Raw genomic sequence first — 11,912 nt, 5'->3', positions numbered from 1 at the left:
TTCACTGGGAGCTGCAATCCTGAGCTGTTCCTAAAGGGCCATCTTGGATCCTCTCAGGTTTTCTATTTCTTCATGACTCAGTCTTGGTAAGCTGTAAGTGTCCAGGAATTTATCCATTTATTTGAGATTTTCCAATTTGTTAGTGCATAGTTGTTCACAGTAGTCTCTTAGGATCCTTAGTATCTCTATGGTATCAGTTTAAATGTCTCCTCTTTTATCTCTGATTTTATTTATTTGAGTATTCTCCCTTTTTTTCTTATTCTAGCTAAAGGCTTGATTATTTTCTTTATACTTTCAAAAACACTAGTTCTTTGTTTCATTTATCTTTTCATTGTTTTTCAAGCCTACTTCATTTATGTCTGCTCAATCTTTACTATTTCTTTCCTTTTACTTATTTTAGGTTTAGATTGATCTTCTTTTTCTAGTTCTTTGAGGTGTAATATTGTTAAGATCTTTCTACTTTTTGAGGTAAGCTTTTATTGCTATAAACTTCCTTATTAATGCTCCGTTTGCTGTATCCCATAGGATTTGATACGTTGTGTTTTCATTTTTATTTGTCTCTAGGGATTTTTTAATTGTTCTTTAAATTTTTTCATTGACCCATTGGTTGCTCATGAACATGTCATCTAATTGCCATATATTTGAAGAGTTTCCAAAGTTCCTTCTGTTATTGATTCCTAGTTTTATTGCATTGTGGTCAGAAAGACACTAGATCTGATTTTAATTTTTTTGACCTTGTGAAGACTAATTTTGTGATCTAACATATAGTCTATCCTGGAGAATGTTCTGTGTGCTGTTGAAAAGAATATGTATTCTGCAGCAGTTGTGTGGAATGTTCTATAAATGTCTGTTAGGTCCATTGGGTCTAGAGTACAGTTTAACTCCAATGTTTCTTTCTTGATTTTATGTCTGAATTATCTTTTCACTGTTGTGAAGTCCCACACTGAGAAGGTGAAAGATCTCTACAATGAAAACTATAAAACATTGATTAAAGAAATTGAAGAGGATGCAAATAAAAGGAAAGCTATCCTGTGTTCATGGATTGGAAAAATTAATATAGTTAAAATGACTATACTATCCAAAATGATCTACACATTCAATGCAATCTCTATCAAAATATCAATCATATTCTTCACAGAAATAGAAAAAGCAATCTTAAAATTCATATGAATAGGAAAAAGACCCTGGATCACCAAAACAATTCTTAGTGGAAAGAATGAAGCTGGAGGCATCACACTACCTGAATTCAAAAGTTATAGTAATGAAATCAGTATGGTAACTGGCTATAAACAGACACATAAGCCAATGGAACTAAATAGAGAGCCCAGAAATAAATCCAGGCTCCTAACAGCCAACTGATTTTTGACAAATGTGCCAAGAATACACTTTGGAGAAAGGACAGTCTCTTCAGTAAATGGTAGTGGGAAAATAGGATATTCACATGCAGAAGAATGAAAGTAGACCTCTCTCTCTCACTACATACAAAAATCAACTCTAAATGGATTAAAGATTTAAATATAAGACCCAAAACTATGAACCTACTCGAAGAAAACTTAGAGGAAATGTGTCAAGAAATTTGCTGGGCAGGGATTTTTTTTTTTAAATAACACATCAAAAGCACAGACAACAAAAGCAAAAATAGACAAACAGGATTACCTTAAACTAAAAAGCTTCTGTACAGAAAAGGAAAAAAATCAATAAAGTGTAGAGACAACAGGCAAAAGTATTCACAAACTATGCATCTGACAAAGGAGTTAATATCCAGACTATATAATGAACTCCAACAACTCAACAGTGAAATAATAATAGTAATAATAATTAATGGTAATAAGACTTTGGGTAAAAGACCTGAAAAGACATTTCTCAAAAGAACACTTATAAATGGTCAACAGATAAATGAAAATCTGATTGATATCACTAATCATCAGGGAAATGCAAATCAAAACCACAATGAAATATTACCTCACCAGTTAGAATGACTGTTACCAAGAAGACAAAAAACAAATTCTGGAGAAGATACAGAGAAAGGAAATTGTTATACTCTATTGGTGAGAATGCAAATTAGTACAGCCATTATGGAAAATAGTATGAAAGTCCCTCAAAAAATTAGATATAGGACTACCATATGATCCAGCAATTTCACTACTAAGTATACAGCCAAAGGAAATTAAATCAATATGTCTTAGAGACATCTGCAAACCCATGTTTATTGTAGTATTATTCACAATAATCAAGATATAGAATCAATCTAAGTGCCCATCTAATGATGAATGAAGAAAGAAAATGTGGCATATATGCTCAATGGAATACTATACTATTCAACCGTAAAATGGAATGAAATCCTGTCATTTATGGCAACATGGATGAACACGGAGTACATTATGTTATGTAAAATAAGCCAGGTGCAGGAAAACAAACACTGCATGATCTCATTTATACATGGAATCTAAAAAGGTTGATTTCATAGAAGTAGAGTAGCATAGTGGTTACCAAAGGCTGGGGAGGGGAAGGGAAAAGGGGTCAACAGGAGAGGTTGATCAATGGATACAAAGTTGCTATTAGAGAGGAAGAATAACTTTGGTGTTCAATTATGTCTTAAGGTGACTGTAGCAAATAACAAAGTATTGTACATTTTAAGATAGCTAGAAGAGAAGAATGTTGAAGGTTGTCAGCACAAATAAATGATAAATGTTCAAAGTGATGGATATGGTAATTACTCTGATTTGATCATTATGCTATGTATACATCCATTGAAACATCATACTGTACCCCATAAACATATGTAATTATCTCTCAATTATTAATTGAAAATTAAACTTTAAAATATTTTATAAAAAAGGAATTTACAATTGAGTGTCTTGATGTGAAAAATTAAAAATAAAAAAATACACCTTTCCTACTTTGCAACATACATAAAATCAATTCCAGCTAAAGAACGGTTAAAGGCAAAATTAAAAGACTTTTACAAGAAATTACTGGAAAATATCTTTCTAAACTCAGAAAATAGAAAGGGCTTCTTAAACCAGACACATACAAAGCACACAAAAAGAAAAATATTGATGAATTCAATAAATTAAAATTAGAAACACTCATTTAGCAAACAACATTATACAAGGAGTGAAAACACAGGCCATAAAGATACAGAGAATATTTGTAGCACATATAATCAACAAAGGCCTAGTATCTAGAATATTTAAATAATTCTACAAGTAAACAAGGATAAAAAAGATAATTAAAATGAACAAAAATTTAAACAAGCAGTTTCAAAATTCAGAAATAAAAATGCTAGTCAGTACTTAAAAGGTACTTGATCTAATTATTTGTAACTTAAATATAAAACCAATCCAGCAGGAGATGCCCCAAAACACACACACACACACACACATACACACACACACACACACACACACACACACCAGAATGACTACAAATTTTTTTAAATGGACACCAAGTGTTATCAGGTAAATGGAGCAACCAGAGTCCTCACATGCTGGTAGAAATGGGATTTGCTACAATATCTTTGGAAATCAGTCCAACATTATATGTCAAAATTGAAGATATAGACGTTCTAGAACCCAGATATTATTGCACTTCTAGATATGTATGCAGTAGAAAGGAACACATGTGTATACCAAGAAACACCTACAAGAATGATCCCTACAGCATTTTATTCCTAATAGCTAAAAACCAACAGTTTCTTCAACAATAGATTGCATTAATAATATGTGGTATTATCATAAAGTAGAGCAGCTCACAGCAATGAACAAGAACAAACTCCTACTATATACAGTAATCTAGATAATCTCACCAATGTGGAATACTGAACAAAAGAAAAAAAGAATAGATCAGGTATGACTGTATATACACAAAGTTCAAAAAGAGATAGGACTAATATAAAATGCTAGGAAAAGTACAGCAATTATTTAACCTCCAGGAAAGAAAAGTAATGATTAGTAGAGTGCACAGAAGGAGCTTCCACATACTGGCAATGTTCTACTTCTTCATCTGTATTTGTATCTGTATCTGTATCTGTATCTGTGTCTGTGTCTGTGTCTGTGTCTGTGTCTGTGTCTGTGTCTGTGTCTGCATCTGTGTCTGTATCCCAAAGTAGATACAGATTGATATGGTTTGACTCTTTGTCTCCACCCAAATCTCATCTCCAATTGTAATCACCACCAGACAGGGATGACCTGTAATCCCCACATGTCAAGGAAGAAAGTGATTGGATTATGGGTGTGATTTCCTCCATGATGTTCTCATGATAGTGAGTGAATTCTCACAAGATCTGATGGTTTCATAAATGGTAGTTTTTCCTGCACTCTCACACACTCTGTCACCTGCTGCCATGTTAGACGTGCCTGCTTCCCCTTCCGCCATGATTGTAAGTTTTCTGAGGCCTCCCCAGCCATGTAGAACTGTAAGCCAATTAAACCTGCTTTGTTTATATTAATAAATTACCCAGTCTTGAATAGTATTTCTTTATAGCAGTGTGAGAATGGACTAATATAGAGATCAAGAAGTAGAATGTTGTTTTTTGGTTATCGGTTTCTAATAATTTCTCAGGTGGCATATTTGTGTTTTGTGTAGTTTTCTGCATGTGTTACACTCACTATTTAATTTTTAGATGCACATGAGATAATGAGTACATACTCACCAGAATATCTGTCTACATTTCTATCATCTGGAAACCTCTAACAATAAAAAAATTTTATGAATGCCTGTGGTGAATTCATTTAATCACAAATCATGATCTAAACTTCCACAAGGCTATTTGTACTCTTTATCAGTTGTGCTTAGTGTGAATATTCATTCATTTTGCTGTGGAAATACTATGTGTTTGATTATGTAGTGTTACCCTAGATTATATACAAATAATTTCAAATCCAAGAGTTCTGAATTCTAAAATTCAGCAGGTAAAACGTTTATAATCAGGGATTATTAAATAGCAATGGATATGAATGTCCATCAGCTACATGCATTCACATGAATGACCCTAAGATAATGTTGAGCAAAATAAGCAACAGAAGAATGCAGAAAAGTATAATACGCTTTACAAAAAGTACAAAAATAGGCAAATTCAGAGCATACTGTATATAGTTTAGACATATATGCATATGTGGCAAAACTACAAAGAAAAGTAAGGCAATGTTACACCATACTCATGATAGGGGTTCTTCTAAAGAGGGAAGAAAGGAATATAATTGAAAAGAAGCACACACAAGGCCTCAAAAGGATTGAGTCACATACTATTTACACCGAGTAATGGGAGAATGGGCATTAATTTGATTATCATTATTGAAACAGCACATATGTGCTGTATACATTCTTTTGTATGTATATTTACAACATAAATAAACAAATAAATCCAGAGATAGCACCTGCACCTAATATAGGGTCTATATATTAGTCTTATCTCTGCTCCCTGGGATCATAGAGAATAAGAATGTTTATGACATTTGACGGTAAAAAGTGTGACTTTTGATCTGTTTTGTTCTATACTTTTTTCTAATTTTCTGGCAGATACTGTATTTTATCCATAAATATTGGACTCTAACTAAAGGTATGGACTGCACGACAAGGGATAGTAAAGATGACTGAGGATGACCAATCCAAACTGCAGCTCACCCAAGGGAAAATCAAGGAGCAGTGACCCTCCTGGATCCCAACCCTGGTCCTCTGATAAGGAGCATCATTGACACTGCTGAGACTCAGGGATCCATAGTCCAGAGGGGACAGCTAGGAGATTGGACACTCACCCTATCTTGTCTCTAACTAGGATGTCTGGGATTGGGTCCCAGGAGACACTGCATGTGAAAAGTCAGCAGTACCTCCTCGCTCCTGTGCCTGAGGTGTCACTGAAGACCTGACTTTAGTCTATGTTGTTCCTAGAGACAGGGAAAGAATCTATCACTCCAGTCATGTTTTCTTGGGGAGACAGCAGTGCAGCAAACTCAATCTCCTTGGTAGTAGTGGCAGAGTCTGAGACTGGCCAGCATTGCCAGATAAGAATTGAGCCATAGGAATGGGGAGAGAGAGCAGAATCTAGAGCATGTGCATGTACAAACACACACACCCAGCCCACACAGCTTCTCCCTTTTTCCTTTCTCCCCTTCCTTTCCACTCTTTCTTTCTGCCAATCGCTTTCTGGTTAACTCTGGTATTCATCAGGTCCGTGATGGTCCAGCCTAAGTCATTGTAGAGTCTCAGACTATCCTTCTCTAAGCTTCATTGGTGACCAGTACATAGCATCTGAGCAATAACAAAGCATAACTCATTCTTAGCCAGCTAGGACAGGCAAGGTTCACAGAATCACCCTCAATCATTACACCAGGACAATACCAATAATGTACTCTTCTGTGTCCATTTATAGTTTATCAATCTTACTCACATCCTTTCTTTTTCTTAAAATTGAACTGCTGAATGATTATTTAAGATTTTGTTTTTGTTTTATGAGACAGAGTCTTTACTCTGTTGCCCAGGCTGGAGTACAGTGATGCAATCTCAGCTCACTGCAACCTCCGCCTCCTAGGTTCAGATGATTTCCTGTGCCTCAGCCTCCCAAGTGGCTAGGACTACAGGTGCAAGCCACTATGACTGACTAATTTTTGTAGTTTTAGTAGAGAAGGTGTGTCACCATGTTAACCAGGCTGTTATCAAACTCCTGACCACAAGTAATCCACCCCCCTCAGCCTCCCAGAGTGCTGGGATTACAGGCGTGAGCCACCCCACTTGGCCTAAGATGGATCCATTATACAATTAATAATTTTTGGGCTCTGATGATAAAGATATTTGACCAAGTTTATACCTAACTTCAGAAAAACAGATGCTTTGCTATTAATAGTTTGCTATTAAGAGTTCTTAGTAGAATCACAGCCATTCAAAAGTGAACAGTGATAACCACAACTCTCAGTATGGACACCTCATAATTTACAAGCCCAACATGCAGGCACTAACCAGGATACAACAACAAGGACAAAGCACTGTCATTTTATTTAAAACAGAAGTAAGAAGGTTAGATCATATTTTCTGAGCACTTATATATAGCGTATCAGCCTTGTTCTGAATATCTTACAATCATAATCAAATGTAATCCTCATAACTACTCTAAAGTGTTAACTTTATTAACTATTTCATTTAAGCAGATGTGGAAAATGAAGCTGAGAGAGGTTAAATGACTTTCTCAAAGTCACACAGAGAGTAAAGAGTAGGAAAATTCTGTCAGATTCCGAAGAGAATTGTATGTTTAATCACTACACTAAACAAACATGACACCAGCACATGCTACCATTGAGTGTTGTATTTGTTTTTCAAAACCATCAAACAGGAACGGTGGAATTTCTCACGTTGAATGCACATCATGGTTTATGAAGAGACTTCACCTGACTCCAGTATTTGGTACCCTCAACAAAACTATCAGGCAGGGTTATTTGCTACCTCTTATGGATCAAAAAAGAAAAAGAAAAACAGCAAGCCTCGAAGGAGGTAAATATTTCCCAAAGTTTAAAAAATATGTGAGAAACAGAACTGAAAAGCACATCATTCAAGGTTTCCCATTACATTCTATCCCAAGGTCACATTTCTGCTACTATTAATGACATAACAATTACCACCCTTAATAAAAGCCTGCTCTCCATATATGTTATCTCAATAATAAGTTCAGTGACTCCGTGAAGTTACACATGCTACCAACTAGGAAACAGAGATTCAAACAGGCTCAACAATTGACCAAGGTCAGGCAGAGAACAAGGAGCAGAGAAAGGATTTCTATCCAGTCTCCAGGAGGTCAAGGCCTAGATCTCAACACAAAATATGTTTTATTTTGGTTTTTTTGATACAGAGTCTCACTCTGTTGCCCAGAATGGAGTGCAGTGGTACAATCTCAGCTCATTGCAAACTCTGCCTCCAGGGTTCAAGCGATTCTCCTGCCTCAGCCTCCCAAGTAGCTAGGATTACAGGCACACACCACCACAGTCAGCTAATTCTTGTGCTTTTAGTAGAGATGGGGTTTCACCAGGTTGGCCAGGCTGGTCTCAAACTCCTGACCTCAGGTGATCCACCAGCCTCAGCCTCCCAAAGTGCTGGGATTACAAGCATGAGCCAACATGCCCAGCCTAGATCTTAACACAAAATATGTTGATGGTGAAGTTCATAATGAAAATGAAAATGATGTGCTCTTAATGATAATGTGTTTTTCAGTTTGCAATCTCCTCATGGTCACATTGACTCATTACAATGGTCATCAAAGGCAAAGGGGCTAGAGCAGTCAGCACACCAGAGTCCCCTGAGTCTCCTCTGGCTCCGCTCTAAAGAAATTGTTCTGTCTTCCATCTCCTTCAGCACACATGCACCTACATACACACACACAGAGCACCTTGTGTTGCTCACTAAATCCTAGTATGTGCAAGACTCCCAAATTAGCTCCACAGTAAGGCACTGAAGTTAAAACTGTTGTCATAAGAGTTTGTTTTAAAGGAAGAATTAAAACTTGAAGAAGCTCTTTAAAGTAAATTCCAGGTCAGTCTCATTCAGGCAATTTATGAGGAAAACTTGAGCTATTACAGAATTCTGGAAACCAAAGTACACCTTCATCCTGATGCCTCATCGTCATTGCCCACAGTCTCCATATCTGTACATATTTGCAAACATGCAGTTATAGACACTAGTGAATCAGAGTGATCTCCCCAAAGAACAAAGAAAAACATACCAAAGTCCATGGACTCTATAATTTTTTAAAAAGTAACTTATTTAATCAGAATTACCTGCTACTTTTTCTGCCTTAGAAGGAAATTAGAAACAAAACCGGCATCTCTGACTTCCTCCTCCTGGGCTTCCCTGAACACCCAGAAGCATCAGCCTCTCCTGTTTGGGCTCTTCCTGGGCACGTACCTGGTCACCGTGTTGGGAAACCTGCTCATCATCCTGGCCATTGGTTCTGACCCTCGTCTCCATACCCCCATGTACTTCTTCCTGGCCAATCTTTCCATCAATACCTGTTTCACCTGCACCATAGTCCCCAGGGTGCTGGTGAACATCCAGACACAGCATCTCACCATCTCCTACACCAGGTGCCTCATGCAGATGTACTTATTCATGGCATTGGCTCTGCTGGATGACTTCCTGCTGGCCGTGATGGCGTATGATCGCTGTGTGGCCATCTGCCTTCCTCTACACTATACCATAATGATGCGTCCCCAGCGCTGCCTGCTGCTGGTGGCTGTATCCTGGCTCTGCTCCCACCTCCTGGCTTTCTCACTTACTTTTCTCAGAGCTCAGCTTTCTTTCTGTGTCTCTCATTCCATCCCACACTTTTTCTGTGATCTTCTCCCAATCCTCATGCTTGCCTGTTCAGATACCAATGTCTTTCACATCATGCTGTTCATGGAAGCCACTCTCTCGGGGGTCATCCCTCTCACCTGTGTCCTGGTCTCTTATGCACACATCATGCACACCATCCTCAGGATCCCCTCTGCTGAGGGAAGCACAAAATCTTCTCTACCTGTGGCTTTCACCTGACAGTGGTCACTCTCTTCCACGGAACTGTCTTTCTGGTGTATTTCCAGTCCTCATCCTCTACTCAGCAGATCCTGGAATGACTGTGTCTGTGGTATACACAATGGTCACCGCCATGCTGAACCCTTTTGTCTATAGCTTGAGGAACAGGGACATGAAGTGGGCTTTGCAGAAATTCCTTGGCTTAGGAAAATGCTGTACTCGGTAAAGGGTACTTCTCCAGCGTAGAGGCCTGGGCTCTTCTAAATGCCTTCCTAATTGGACTTCTCTATTACCATCTTGAAAAACCCAAATTCAGAGCAAGATGGATGCTCAATATCACAAGCAGTTTAACACATGAAGGATACCTGGCAGGACTGGAAATAGACCGACTAGCCAGAGACAGAGCGCAGCCTGGAGAGAGGCAGCGGTCAGCAATCGTTACTGGATTGTACTGGACAAATTTAAACAGGCTGGGAAGACTTTATCTAAGACAGTTGCAATACAGAGCAGATACGGAACTCAGCACGAAATCATCTGCTGACACTAAGGGAGGAGGATATTTAAGTGCTAGGGTCAGAGAAAGAACCCAGGCTGTCTGTTTCTGCTAAGTGGCTTTACCAAAAGGAAAAACAAACCTCTCACGTGTTTGTGACAGGAGGTAGTTTCATAATGTGGAACAAAGAATTGTCCATGAAAGTTAGGTCATGACTGTCCCACAGAGCCTGGAGGATAGGTGTGCCCTGACCCTCAATGATTGAAATGAAATTTTGAATAAATTTTGATGATTGAAATACTAAAATTAGATGATTATTTCATTTCAAATAGATGGATCCCAGGTCCTTTAGAATGATGTTCCTGGGTCATAAAACACAAGAGCCTTTTAAATTTTTTTTTAATTTTTCAAGAGGCATAGAAATAATGTATAAGTTTTCTAAAGTAAATGCTGTAAGAAGAGGGAGGTCAGGAACCTACAGTTTCAGGAAAGAGCCTGTGTGAAGTTCAGCCAAGGGGAGGGAAGCATTAAGTCCGCCATGGTCAAGGGTGACTTGATAAGTAGCCTTGATAGGTGTTCAAGATATTCAAACCAGAGTGTGAGACCACAAAAACAATGACATCGGACACAACTTAGGTTCTAGAAGCAAGCTCAGTTGGCAGCTCACTCTGGGACCAAGAAGTGCCACCCAATCACAAGAAATGTCAACAGGACCTGGAAGGATAAATTACTCTGAGCTTCAGGGACCATTTCCAAGCCCAGCTTTGGGAGCAGCTCATTCACAGGGATTAACCTCCACATGGAGAAAGCTGAACCAAGGAGACACACTATTTGCTGAACTAAGAACAAGAATAATCCTCAAGAGGAAACCAGCCACAGATAGATCAGAAGGCTGGCACAAAATCACCCAATTGGGAGTAGATTTTTTTTTTTAACTGTAAGTTCCAGGATACATGTGCAGAATGTGCAGGTTTGTTACATAGATATACGTGTGCCATGGTGATTTGCTGTACCTATCAACCCATCATCTAAATTTTAAGCCCTGCATGCATTAGCTACTTGTACTGATATTTTCCTGCCCCTCACCTCCCATCATCCAACAGGCCCTGGTGTGTGTTGTTCCCCTTCCTGTGTCCATGTGTTCTCATTGTTCAACTCCCACTTATGAGTGAGAACATGTGGTGCTTGGTTTTCTATTTCTATGTTAGTTTGCTGAGGATGATGGCTTCCAGTTTCATCCATGTCCCTGCAAAAGACATGATCTCATTCCTTTTATAGCTGCATAGTATTCCTTGGTGTATATGTACCACATTTTCTTTATCCAGTCTACCATTGATGGACATTTGGGTTGGTCCCATGTCTTTGCTATTGTAAATAGTGCTGCAGTTTAGATCTAAAGACTCTGACAGTGAGAGTCATTAGTCATTAGTTATTGGAACAAGTTATTGATTCTTTTGCTTTTAATCCCTAGTTTATTCTGTTTGCCCACAATGAAAAACAATATATGCAAATTCTATAAGAATGTAAAATAAAAAGAACTAAGAAAAAGAAAAAAAAATCACCCATGATTTTTTCATTTAAAGACAACTGCTGTTAATACTTTACACCAGTACCTTTCTGTATTTTTCTAATAGCTTTTATATTTGCATTTGATGAGAAAATGCCATACAAATAATTATATACATATTTTCTTTCTTAATCTATAACATGAGTTATCTCCATTTCACTTCTGTATATCTGCCTTTTGTCTAGCAACATTGAGGGAATGTTGTGTGATACAACTGCTGTTTCTTGAAAAGAAAACTCTAGCCGGGCGCGGTGGCTCAAGCCTGTAATCCCAGCACTTTGGGAGGCCGAGGCGGGTGGATCACGAGGTCAAGAGATCGAGACCATCCTGGTCAACATGGTGAAACCCCGTCTCTACTAA

General features: G+C 38.0%; 1 pseudogene; it reads left to right on the top strand.

Annotated features, from left to right (window-relative positions):
- Positions 1-7,357: 7,357 nt before the first annotated feature.
- On the top strand, positions 7,358-9,718 carry LOC108317734 (annotated as a pseudogene).
- The last annotated feature ends 2,194 nt before the right edge of the window (positions 9,719-11,912 follow it).

Source organism: Cebus imitator, unplaced genomic scaffold, assembly GCF_001604975.1.
Source record: "Cebus imitator isolate Cc_AM_T3 unplaced genomic scaffold, Cebus_imitator-1.0 Scaffold206, whole genome shotgun sequence".
Taxonomy (NCBI): Eukaryota; Metazoa; Chordata; class Mammalia; order Primates; family Cebidae; genus Cebus; species Cebus imitator.
The sequence above is the reverse complement of the archived record's forward strand: the minus strand, read 5'-3'. Positions and strand labels throughout refer to the sequence as shown.